The sequence below is a fragment of the Nomascus leucogenys genome, chromosome 16 (assembly GCF_006542625.1).
Source record: "Nomascus leucogenys isolate Asia chromosome 16, Asia_NLE_v1, whole genome shotgun sequence".
Taxonomy (NCBI): Eukaryota; Metazoa; Chordata; class Mammalia; order Primates; family Hylobatidae; genus Nomascus; species Nomascus leucogenys.
The window spans coordinates 30,576,937-30,590,129 of record NC_044396.1 but is presented as its reverse complement, the minus strand read 5'-3'; the positions used below and the strand labels follow the sequence as shown (position 1 = coordinate 30,590,129).

General features: G+C 36.6%; 1 pseudogene; it reads right to left on the bottom strand.

The window, feature by feature from the left end:
- Positions 1-9,062: 9,062 nt before the first annotated feature.
- On the bottom strand, positions 9,063-12,972 carry LOC100601965 (annotated as a pseudogene).
- Between the last annotated feature and the right edge of the window lie 221 nt (positions 12,973-13,193).

Here is a 13,193-nt window from a genome sequence, read left to right as displayed (position 1 = left end):
CCTGGGTCCTCTTCCATAATGCATGCTAATACCACTCCAAATTCATTCTCTTTTAATAATCTTTCCTGCAATTGCCTTAATTCAAACCCTCATTATCCTTGCACTTTAAGCCATCTCTTAACAAATTGGTGGCCTCCAGCCTCACTGCCCTTCAGGCTTACTATCCTTGCTTGCTGGAATAATCCCTAAACTACAAAACTCTATATGTTACTCTCCTTCTTCAAACCATTCAGTGTTCCCTCTGCCAGGTCCTACAAATATTATTCTTTTTTCTGTGCCTCTTGGTACCAGCTACATGCTTCTACCGTAACTTAAAAGGTATCACACAGTTGTTTATTTAAATATGTATCTTCCCTTCTAAATCAGGAACTCATGAAGAATAGGGCCATAAGAGATGGTTTTGCTTTAATGAATTTATATTATTTCATGATAACATAAATTATTGTATTATTGTGTCATCTGTCTCTTGTCACTAATCTTTGAACTCTTTAAGGGGAGACTCATTGTTTTATTCATTTCTCTTTTTCCTCTATGCCTGTGGCATAGGAGGTACTTAGTAATTGGTCAATGAATGATTTGGGAAAAATAATCCAGAATATATACAATTTTTTAGTCTGCTTCAGTCTAAATAAATATATGAAACGATGTATTGGGAATAGATAGATTTCATTATGATTATTATATACAATTCAGTTATGATTTTAGAAGAAGCATAATTCCTGTACTCTGGAGCCAGAGTGCCTGAGTTTGAATTCTGGCTCTGCCACTTACAAGCTTGGGGAAGTTTGCTTGGGAAAGCTCATCAAAATTGTATTTGTTCTTTGTCTGTAGAAGAAGGATGATAATGGTAACTGTCTTTCAAGTTAATAGAACTAAATGAATAATATTTATAACGTATCTATGACTTTAGACTCTATAATAGTATCTACTACATAGTAAATGTTCTACAAATGTTTGTTAAATAAAAACATAATAGTTTTTATTCTCATTGCTTTTGATGATAGGTAATGGTCTTGAAATACAATGATTTAGAAAAAATAGTCCCGTGCTTTCTAATGGTGTTTTGAACTGGAAGTTTTTTTACTCAATGATTTTTAATATTGTACATTATAGAATGATCATATATATTCCTTCAACATTTAGAGAGTACCTGTGTGTGATCTCTCTCAGGACAAACTTACATATTTTCTCTTTGTGTTATTTTTCTGTTGCCATTATAACAAATTACCACAAACTTAGTTGCTTAAAACAACGTAAATTTATTATATTATTGTTCTATAGATCAGACGTCCGACAATAATCTCACCAACCTAAGATCAAGTTGACAGCAGGGTAGCACTCTTTACTGGAGAGTGCAGGCTAGAATCTGTTTTCCTGCCTTTTCCCGTTTTGGAGGCTGTCCACATTCATTGGCTCTTGGCGCCCTTCTTCTACCTTCAAAGCCTGCAATGTTGCATCTCTCTAATCATTCTGGCATAATCACAAGTGTTTCTCTGACCACAGCCAGGAATGGTTCTCTGCTTTTAAAGGATTCTTGTGATAAAATTGGACCCACCTGGATAAACCATGTCAGTCTTCCCATTTCAAGAACCTTAATTTGATTATGTGTGCAAAGTTCCTTTCCCTATGTAATTTATTCACAAGTTCTATGGATTGGAGTATGTACCTCTTTGGAGGACTATTATTCTGCCTACCACACTCTTGTACTGTAAATGAGTCACTGCAGAAAGGTAATAGGTTGTACCTTCTGAAAATAAAGATAAATGTTAGCTAGATTGTTAACAGTAGTGTCAGTATTATTTATGACTCTACCGGTTGTTGAGAGCAAAGTTGGCTTAGTAGAATGCTTAGGTACTGCAGGGCTCACTGATTATGTCTTTGTCTCCTAGGATTTTTATTCTGCTAGAGAGGGAAGAATACATTCATATTTGTTGCATATCTGATGAGTCCTAGGTACTCTACAATGAACTACAGATACATTAATCCCATTTAATTTCCACAATAACTTTATGAGGTGTGGTAGGAGGCCTTCTAAGATGACCCAATGATCTTCATCACATAGCACTCACCCCCTTGTGTAATCTCCCTCCTTTGAATGTAGGCTTGACCCAGTGACTCTACCAATGAACAGAGTAGGACAATAGTAATAGTATATCATTTCTGAGATTGGGTTCCAGAAAACTATGACTTTTCTCTCGCTTACACTGTCTCTCTCTTGCCCTCTTATTTGCTTGCTTTAATGAAGCAAGCTGCAATGTGGTAAACTGCCTTTGAAAGAGACCCACGTGTCAAGAAACTGAGCATCACCTGTGACCAACAGCCAGAAAGTAACTGAAGCCCCAAAACGAACAGCTTGTGCAAAACTAAATTCTGCCTACAACAAGAGCATGAATTGAGACGCAGATCCTTCCCTAGTTGATCCTTGAAATGCTTGCAGCTCTGTGGACACCTTGATTGCAGCCTTGTGAGAAATTCTGAACCAGAGGACCTTGTATGCCTTACCCATAGGACTTACAAGATAATAAATGTTTTTCAAAGAATTAAGTTTGGGGATAATTTCTTATGCAGCAATAGATAATGAATAATAAGTAAATACAGTTTTTTGCTGTTGACTTCAAAAATGTTTAAAGATTTTACTGTTATATAATTGTACATATTTATGGGGTACATGTGATATTTTGATACATGCATACAATGTGTAATGATCAAACTGGGGTAATTTGAATATCCATCACCTCAAATATTATTTAGTGGTATTGGGAACATTCCAAATCTTGTAGGTATTTTGAAATATACAAAAAGTTATTTATATATATAAATATATGTAATATAATATTAATATATTAGTAATATATGCCATATATGTATATGTATGTATAAATGCCATATATATTAATTATATGTATGGCATGTTTTCTTTTATACATTTATCCACTGATAAACACTTAGGTTCCTTCCTTACCTTGGCTATTGTGAATAGTGCTGCAATAAACATGGGAGTGTAGATAATCTCTTTGATGCACTGATTTTCTTTCTTTTGGATGTATACCTAGCAGTGAGAATGCAGGATCATATGGTAGATATATTTTTAGTTTTTTGAGGAACTTTCATACTGTTTTTTACAGTGGCTGTGCTAATTTACATTCCGACCAACAGTGTGAGTGTTCACATCCTTGCCAGTATTTATTATTTTTGTCCATTTGATAATAGTCATTTTAACTGGAGTGAAGTGATATAATTGTGGTTTTGATTTGCATTTCTCTAATGATTAGTGATGTTGGGCATTTTTTTTTCATATACCTGTTGGCCGTTTGTATGTATTCTTTTGCGAAGCATCTATTTAGATCATTTGTCCATTTGTAAATCAGATTATTTGTTTTTTTGCTATTGAGTTGTTTGAGTTTCTTATATGTTCTGGTTGTTAATCCCTTGTTGGATGGATAGTTTGCGAATATTTTCTCCCATTCTGCAGGTTGTCTCTTTATTGATTGTTTCCTTTGCTGTGCAGAAGTTTTGCTTTAGTACGGATAAGAAAACAAAAACTTGGAAAGATTAGGCAACTTCCTGGGTCACTTAATTATTAGTAGACGCTCTTTCCACTGCAAATAATGATGATAATAGTAAGAAAATTAAAGTATTGCTAGTTGCTTATGTTTATTGAGCACTTACTAGGTATTAGACACCTTTCAATGCATTTTATATGTTATAATCTTAGATTATTACAACTTTACAAAGTAGGTACTATAATTATCTCATTTGATAAATGATAAAATTGGATTTAAGAGAGGTTAAACTATATTCCTAAGATCCACAGTGAGCCAATAGATTGGCAGGATTTGAACTCAGGTTGTATGGCTCTTGAGTTCTCACTCTTACCACTATAAAAAATTGTTCCCTAAAGATCCATGCTATGAGGCAAAAGGTGATGGTGCAGCAGGAAGAAATGAAAGTTACAGTCTGTCAGGCAGATGAGATTATCCCTGACCAAGTTATTAGGAAATGCTGTGGCACTAGAAAGGTATCTGACATGGCTCTAGAAGGCTCGGTAGAATTTAAGCTTCTGGCTGTTAGAGGAAAGAGCATAATCAGCTGAGCAAGACAGCTGGAGAAGCATGAGCTGGAAGACACCAGCTCACAGCGTCTAGAGCTGCGTCAGGATGAGGACAAGTGGGAGATAAATTTAGAAAGATAGTTTGGGACCTGGAGATAGTTATGTAAAAAAAAAATGAATGTATTGTTTATAAAATTATTGATTCTTGAGGTTTGTGACTAGTAGTTTAAATCAACTACATCTTAAACTATTTAGTGGCACTATTATAGAGATAATATTTGGGTAAATTTGAAACACACAGAGAATCAGATTGTATAGAATGTATGAAAATATGAAATTTAGTTTCAGTACAGTACAAAAGAAAACTATGAATGTACACTGAACATTTTGTGTGGTTAAACTTCTTGACACATTAAAAAATGTGTTAAGTTTATATTTAGTTTCAGCAAAACTGCATGAATCATTATATATCAACATATACAGGCATTTTTTTCTTATAAAAATAGTATTATTGGTGGTTACATTCAAAGAACATTAAGCATTCCACTAAAAACAGCTTATAGAAATGAATAAAAAATATCATTATGATTATGTTTTAGTTACCTGGGAGTAGGCCTTAGAAACAGAAGTATTTTTTCCTCAAAACATTCAGATTCACTAGATGAAAATTTAATTTTGTAGGATGTCTGTACGGTTCAACTTTGATTATGGTGTGAGCTTTCAATTTAGACAATTTATCATTACATGGAGAGGAATTTTTTCTCTTAAGCCAGATTGAGTTTTCTTTCCAGGGAATAGATGAATCCAGGAGAAATCTTTCCACAGCTTATACCTAGCCAATGGACAGCTCATTGAATAATGACAAAAGGAAAATATGTAATATCTTTTCCTATAGTCTCTCTTTGACCTTGACTTATCTCAAAATTCTCCTATTCATAGATTAAAGCAGTTTACATTTCAATTCCTAAATTTGGGGTTGGACTTCTGCTTCAAAACAGTACAAAGCAGGCAGTTGATAATATAAAATATATGCAGAGGCCTGACTGATTTGCCTCTGACAGTTGTGTGACCTTTGGAAGGTCTCTTAACTGTCAAGGCCCTCAGTTTCTTAATCTCTCATCTGTTTGACATGTCCTCTAAAATTTTTCTTTTGTTTTAATGGATTAGGATTCTACAGGCCAATTTTTTATGGCTGCGGTTTCAACCTGATTGTGCAGTTAAACATGTGGGCCTTTGTGCTGTCTGTATGTTTTATTTGAAGTCATCTTTTCTATGTCTGTAGCTTTACAGGAATAACATAATTACATCCATAAGAGAGGCTAAGTCCTAAATTCCTAGCCTAGCCCAAGTTTGGCTCCTCTTCTTGCTAATTTTGATCTTAAAATTTAGGAGAGGCTACTTCCTCTACCTCATAGGCAGACAGATTCTGTACCATCCCTAGAGGAATAATCTTGAAGCCCTTTCATTTTAAAATATCTCCCTTTTCTGTATGTATTTAAGTGTTTGTACTATATATCTTACTGCTATAACAGAGGAAGCCAGTGAGGTAATGAGGAAAAATATATGGCAACTATTTGACCTGACATCATTAACCTTAACAGTCTCAGCATCCAATACCTAGCTTCATCCCCAGCCCCTACGCTCCCACCCTGGAAGACTGCAGTCACCCTTAGAGGCAGGACATTTCTTTGAAAAGAAGCCTTTGGAACTCTGGATAAGGTATTTTGAACACTCATTACTTCAGAGTTTCAGGACGAGTCTGAGGTCAATATTCTTGTATCCCACAAAAAATATGAGTAGAATAAAGGATTATATACACTAGCGTTTCACATGATTTCCAAACAGAAAGTATCCAGAAGTCCTGGTTTTTCTTGAGTTCCTGAATTAATGAATTTTTCCTCCTCATTTTAGAAGGATCTAATGATTAAACATTGCTCCCAAGTACTTCTGGGTCATAGAAATTCTCTGAGAGTTGGATAAAGAAGATGCTGTAGAGTTACAAGAAGTGGGCTTGAAGTTAAGGAGACCTGATAGCTCACATCCACATACTCATTGAGTTGAGTGCCCTTGAGCAAATGATAGGACATCTGAGGGCTTTAGTACCTCATGTGAAAATGAAGAATATGGGCTAGATAAATTTAGTGAACTTTTCCAATTCTAAATTTCTATGATTCTAAGAGTAAGTTGCCAAATGTCTGCAGATACTTTGGATTACACCCGGGCACCAAGGCGAATGTCAGCGGGTGGTGCTGCATAGCTAGGCTTTGACGTTATCCAGAGTAGTAGAGGTGAAAGCTTAATTCACTTGGTTTCCAAAAGCTTCTGAGGGATGAGTAGCCCTGAGAATAGAAGACTAGGCTAGTCTTTGCTACACCATCTTGAAGTGTTTTGTTTTATAATATTCAGTTTACAAAGATTTAGTAAATTTAAGGTGACTTTTAGCCATTATTACAGAAAGACAGTATAAAATCTATGATTTCTTTACTTATTCATTTTAAATCCTATTATTTAAAAATTATCCTTGTTAGAAAATCTTATGAAGGTTTATTAATCCAATGGCAATCAATGGAATAAGATTTGTACTGAATGTATGACACTATATTAGTCACTTTGCGAGGATATAAACATTTACGGGAGCATGCTTGCCCTTAGTTTGTATGTTAGGAGAAGAGAAAAGTCACTAAGAAATAAAAATATGAACAAGAATGAAAGAATCAAAATGCTCAGGACATTTTGCAGGAGAATGGAATTATTCTAAAAGAAAGAATGTATCCTTTGGTTTTTTAATGAAATAATTTTGGGAGTACTTTTTAAAATTAAAGATTATTTGACTTAGAAGCAGATTGAAATCTTTCTTTTTCCAGCCTGCAGAGCTCTCTTTAAAGATAAATGTTGCAGTGGTATTTTTAATTATTAAGGCTGGCCACTTATTTCCTTCTTACACTCACACACTTCCAAGGGGATTTGGAACATGGAAGAATTTCATAGCTATTTAGAGAAATGAGAACTTAGGTCTTTATAATTGCAAACGTTATTTTCCAGTTCTAAGTTCAGGCTCTATTCTCCACGGTATTGAATCTTCCAAGTTGTGATACATCAATATAATGTATGATCTGTGCCTGAACATCCAAACATTTGTAAGTTTCTAGGATAGATGAAGGCAAGTTTGTTTCAGCTAGCTTTGTTATGATTTACTTTTTTCTAAGTGGTTAGTAACTTACCAATTAAATATATAATTTGGAAAATAAATTTTGATAATTTCTTTCTCTTTCACAAGTAATTGTAGCTCAAACACAAAGCAATACTAATGTAGTCTGGCTGTCTATGGGCAGATTACCTGAAGCAGTGTCTGAGCATGTTTAGTCATAAGCTTAAGACAACCAGAAAATGTTCGTTTTGGGAGGATGATGATTTCTGCTCACCTATCAGAACCTCAAACTACATGTGTGCTTAAGTAGTGTTTAGTGAAGGTAAATATTTCTTTTTTTTTTTAGACATGGTCACTTGATTTAATAACAATACATACACCATGTTGTCACTATGGAATGTAAATTCAGGTTAGACAAGAGAATTTCACAAGTGTAATAGCATTCTGTTGTATATAAAGGTGTGTATACACTGTCTGACCAAACCAGCTTGCTCATAAAACATTAATCAATTCCATTATAGGTAATTGGTTTAGTTTAATGTTTACAATTCTTATGGAGAAAATAAGAAAAGCACACATTTATTTATTTATTTATTTATTTAGAGACAGGGTCTCATTCTGTTGCCTAGGCTGGAGTGCAGTGGTGTGATCTCGGCTCACTGCAGCCTCTGCCTCCCAGGCTCAAGCAATCCTCCTGCCTCAGCCACCTGAGTAGCTGGGACTACCAGTGTGCGCCGCCACGCCTGGCTAATTTTTGTATTCTTAGTAGAGACAGGGTTTAATTACGTTGCCCAGGCTGGTCTCGACCTCCTAAACTCAAGCAATCTGCCCACCTTGGAGTCCCAAAGTGCTGGGATTACAAGCATAAGCCACCGTGCACAGCCAGCAACGCACACATTTAGAAAGTGTTTATTTGCCTTTCTATGAGTGGTTAAAATACACATTTCTATTTCAAGATGATATTTTAAAATTGTTCTAATACAACAGGAGCAAAAATATAATTCTGCAATTACAAGATAACTAAACTAGAATCCATAAGTTATTATCATGTTTATAATTACTTTTTTTTTTTTTTGAGTGGAGTGTTGCTCTGTTGCCCAGGCTGGAGTGCAGTGGCATGATCTCGGCTCACTGCAAGCTCTGCCTCCCGGGTCCACACCATTCTCCTGCCTCAGCCTTCTGAGTAGCTGGGACTACAGGTGCCCGCCACCACACCCCACTAATTTTTTTGTATTTTTAGTAGAGACGGGGTTTCATCGTGTCAGCCAGGATGGTTTCGATCTCCTGACCTCGTGATTCGCCCGCCTCAGCCTCCCAAAGTGCTGGGATTACAGGCGTGAGCCACCGCGGCCTGCCGCGATTCTTTAATAAATACTACTAGTATGCAGTTCTATTGTAAGCTTTCTAGATTTGGTTTAAACACACACACACATATATACTTTCAGCTGTGGGAGGCTTTACAAGTTCTATTACATGCACTTTCTAGACAGAGCTCTAAAAGAGCCAGCCAGTCCACAAGACAGGTAGAAAAAAAGTTAAATTAACTGGGGCAAATAGGACTCTTATATAACATCCAAAACATGCGAGATTCTGCAGCAAACTGGGAGTACTTCAGGGTTGGCCTGCTGTCTTCTTTAGAACTAATTTCACCTCAATAGTTTAAGAAGGTGGACATTTTAACGCTATCAAGTGCATTTAGGTGACATGTTTCTTTTGTGTTAACTTGACTCCCCTGAATGACCTAGTTGGTAAACTAGTCACGAATAATTCAATCACCAGGCAAATCAAGCCTGTAGGAAAGGAAGCCAATATTCAAAATGCCATGTTACCATCTGAACCCACTCAAATACTTTATTTTTAACATTAATATGTAACTTCAGTAATGAGATGCCTAACTAAAGCAAGCTCCTGCAACAAGACTAAGATAGCTTCATTTCTTCTAAGGCTTAGGATTGCCCAGAATTCCTAATACATGGAATAGCCCATACCAAGAGTCATTGCTCCTACAACAAAACCTTGGGCTGCCACACACATGTGGATCAGATGAAGGGACATTTTAGTATTTCCCCTGCTCTTCAATTTGTATAATCCCTATGCAACAATTGCTGCAAAACCTGCCATTCCAGTGGGGATGAATGGTGCGTCTTTAGCTTTTCTAATAAGTTTGGATCCCTGATCTTCATCATATGAAGAAAGGGAAGCATCTGTGTCTGTTGACATAATGATTGCTTGAAGAATCTCCCTAGAACTAGCAAACCCCTCACACGCCAGCTGGCTCAAAGCTAAATATTTCTAAGTATTGTCATATATAATTTTTAAAATAATGATAATTTATAATAATGTACTATAGGTGACTCAGATTTATGATTAAAGTTAGGCTATTTCCCTCTATTTTATAAAATAATAGTAATGGTTAATAGTACCAAATATATGCCACACACTATTCTAAGTGTTTTACATTTATTAATATTAATGCACTTTACATTTGCAACAACCCCATGTAGTAGGCATTGTTATTACCACATTTCCATTTTACAGATGAAGAAACTGAGACACAGAGAAATTAAATAGATTACCCCAGATCAAAAAGTTGACAGGGCCAGAATGAAATGTCAGGCACCCTGCTCCTGGCATCAGTGCTTTAATCACTATACTATTCATCCTCTCAATACAGTCTGCACTTCAGCTGCCTTCATTTAGACCTGGAGCCACATTCTAAACTTGAGCACCTGCAGTCAAAATCTGTTTTTCAGTTAATCACTCAATATTGAATGAATGAAATGGAAAGAAGTCAAATAACTAGCTTATAGTCAGAGCTGGCAACGTTATTTGCAGGGCCAAGTCCATAATGAAACTGCTTGTTCAAAAATTAGGAAAAAAAAGTACAATTAAACATACTAAAATATAAAGCTTTTCCTTTAGTTTACGATCTTTCTCTTGTCATGATAGTTTTTGTTTGCCATTTAGTGTCATCTTAAGAAAAGGAAAATTAAAATTTAAAATGATTAGCATACATTTTACCATTCATCTTTGTATTGTGCAATACCTATTTTTAAATGCAAATATGGGAGTATTTAATTTGCATGTGGAATCACCAAAATTCCACCATGGTTTTATTTTATTTTATTTTATTTTACTTTATTTTATTTTATTTTTTTGTAGTTTGCACATGAATATCTTTTTTTTCCTTACCAGAACAGTGGAAATTGCATAAACTAACTCAACTGCTTTTATTTTACTTCTTGACATGCATACATTCCACCAGCATTTTCTACCTTCAGCTTACTGATGAGTAATGAAAGACAGAAAAAAAATGAAATATGGGTTGTCCTGTTTTTTTCTTTCCTCCTTTGTCATCATTTTCAATGTAAGTAGGTCATTAACACAGGAAACTAATATGCAAAAGAAAGTATGATAAGTTTCCTTGGTTGTTCATGTTTCTTAGAACACTATTGTTTTCTTTCTGTGTTTGAAGCAAGCTCTGGTTTGAATAAAAATCATAGCCTTTTGGGGCTATCAGTGCCTTTGCTTCCTCAGTAGTGGACATAAGACACCGATCTTGAATACTTGATTTGAGTAACCATGAACTTCCACTTAGCATGGGTCCACCAGAATCCTGTGCTCCTGGACATCATGAATACTGTGTGAATTGGGAGCTAAGGAGTAGAACAGGCCAAGATACCTGGATTTTGCTTTGTATCTCCTCTGTTCCAGTGTATATTCCCCTGAAACACTGGACTTCACTTATGAATATGTTTAAATATGAAATTGTTGGGAATTTCACCATGGCAATAGCAGAGTCCTTTTGAGTGCAAGGCACTGTATGACTACACAGGTCCTACATCTCTGAAGTGGGACCTGCTCAGTCGGGGCCATTAGCTGAATCGAAAGCTGGATTGGCCTCACACCATTTTTCCAGTCAACCCCAAACATGGACTAAAGATAGAAAGAATTGGCCTGGGAAGGTTAGGTGTGATCACAGGTGATCAAGCCAAGGTGAGATTGACTTCCAAAGGATTCTTGCCAGGTAGCTTGGAAAATAGTCTGGAGAAGCCAGTTAGTTGCTCGACACCATGCTCAGTAAACACCCTCCACAGACTGAGGGACCTTCTCAGAATGGCCTGGGTTCTTGTGAGATGGTTCACTCCCGCAGTAAATTGCTGTGCTGGTTTGACGGTAGATGATAAATCCAGCGGCCAGAAAGCAAGCAATAATCACACTGCAACCCTGCCTCATAATGCATGCAACATTTTTTGAAGTATTTTCATTCTCATTAGTTTATTCATGCTCACATCTCTATGAGAAAGGCAGGAATTTTTTTCCATTTTACAGCTGAGAAAGCTTAGGAAGTCTAGAGTAGGACTGTCTAACAGAACTTTATGCAAAGATGGAGGTGTCCTTTACCTGTGCTGTCTAATATAATCATCACTAGCCACACATGGCTAGTGCCACTGAAAAGCTGAAGTTTAAACTGATTTAATTTGAATTAAATTCAAGTAGCCACATGTGTCTAGTGGCTTTTATATTGGACATGCAACTGGAGAACACACATGGTGATGCACTCCCTCTACACATTCACTCACTAAATTACTAGGATCAGAGCCTGAGAGTCTAGGAACTTCTCAAGAGCAGGCTCTTAACCAGGCACTTTTGGCATCCGGGACCTGTCACTCAAGATCAGCTAATCTGCCTGGCCCTCAGGACCCTTCCTCCCGCCTTGTTCAAGTCAACAGCCAGGGGAACAGACTTTATACAGCACATCTCCAGGTGGTGCTAGGTTGGCACTCATGTTTTAGGAAGCCAGCAAGAGGTCTTTTGGATCTAGATATGCCTGTCTGTCTCTTAGAAGATTAACAAGGCAAGGACATCAGACACTCCCAAAATGCTAATCTCATTATCTTTTCAACTCTGTGGAAAAACATCATCCTTCATTTTCTCAGATTTCATTTGCATTCAAAGAAGCTAAAAGTGGTCAAGATGCTTTCCTTCTGGGGTCACATGTTACAGGAATCTAAAGCCTACTTGATTGACCTGACTGTTCTTACCCTGCGAAGAGGTCTAATTAACCCTGTTCATCTCTAAGACGAGGTTACAGCAGCCCTTATGCCAACTCTGGGAACTCCTATTCAATGTTACTGACCCCTTCATTCCCATACCATCAGGATGAATTTCACTTCAGGCCTAACCTTGCCATCATTGTTTCTCCGAATCCTGGTACAATCCATTTTAGTGTTAGTATACTTCATCAGGTGGGAAGTGTACTTACCTGAAACACTCCTCCTCTCCCCCACACTACTAACAACCCCCAATTTCTTTCAGTTGATCTGTTGGCCATTTATTCAAATACTGCTAGGTGCTAAAGAGATGCTAAAAAAACATACAGCTACAGTCTCTCATCTCCATCTCCATGCTTCCCAGTCTCAAACCAGGTTGGGAAGGCAAGATTCAAACTTGCCATACTTGTCAGTATCCATCTGTTTATTCACCATTACTCAGATATTGACAAGATGCTAGAAGAGTATGTACTTATATTCCTACCAAAATGGTACATACAATCACTGGAGAATCTGCTCATGATCTCACTGTCATCCATCCAGAAAAATTCATTTTACAACTAGAAGTTTCAGTATCCCCTGATTATCCAAACTTCCTACCACTGCTGACACACAGCAGTCAGCTACTATTATGAGACTTATGAGCACTAAAGCATATGGCTTTCAAGTCTATTATTTCCCAAAATCCTTGAGGACTACAATACAAGAATTTTCTCCATCTCTTATACCTCTTCCTAGTTTAAGCCAATTTTCGTCCCCTGGAGTACCACAATGACCTCTTAACTCATCCCTACTATCCATTTTGCACAATTCAGCTAGAATGATACTTTAGAGAGGTAATTTGAAGCATGACATTTCTCTATTCTAATACCTTTAATGGCACAATATTGTTCTTAGATTTAACACCTAAATCCTGAATATGACTTGCAGGTATTGTTAG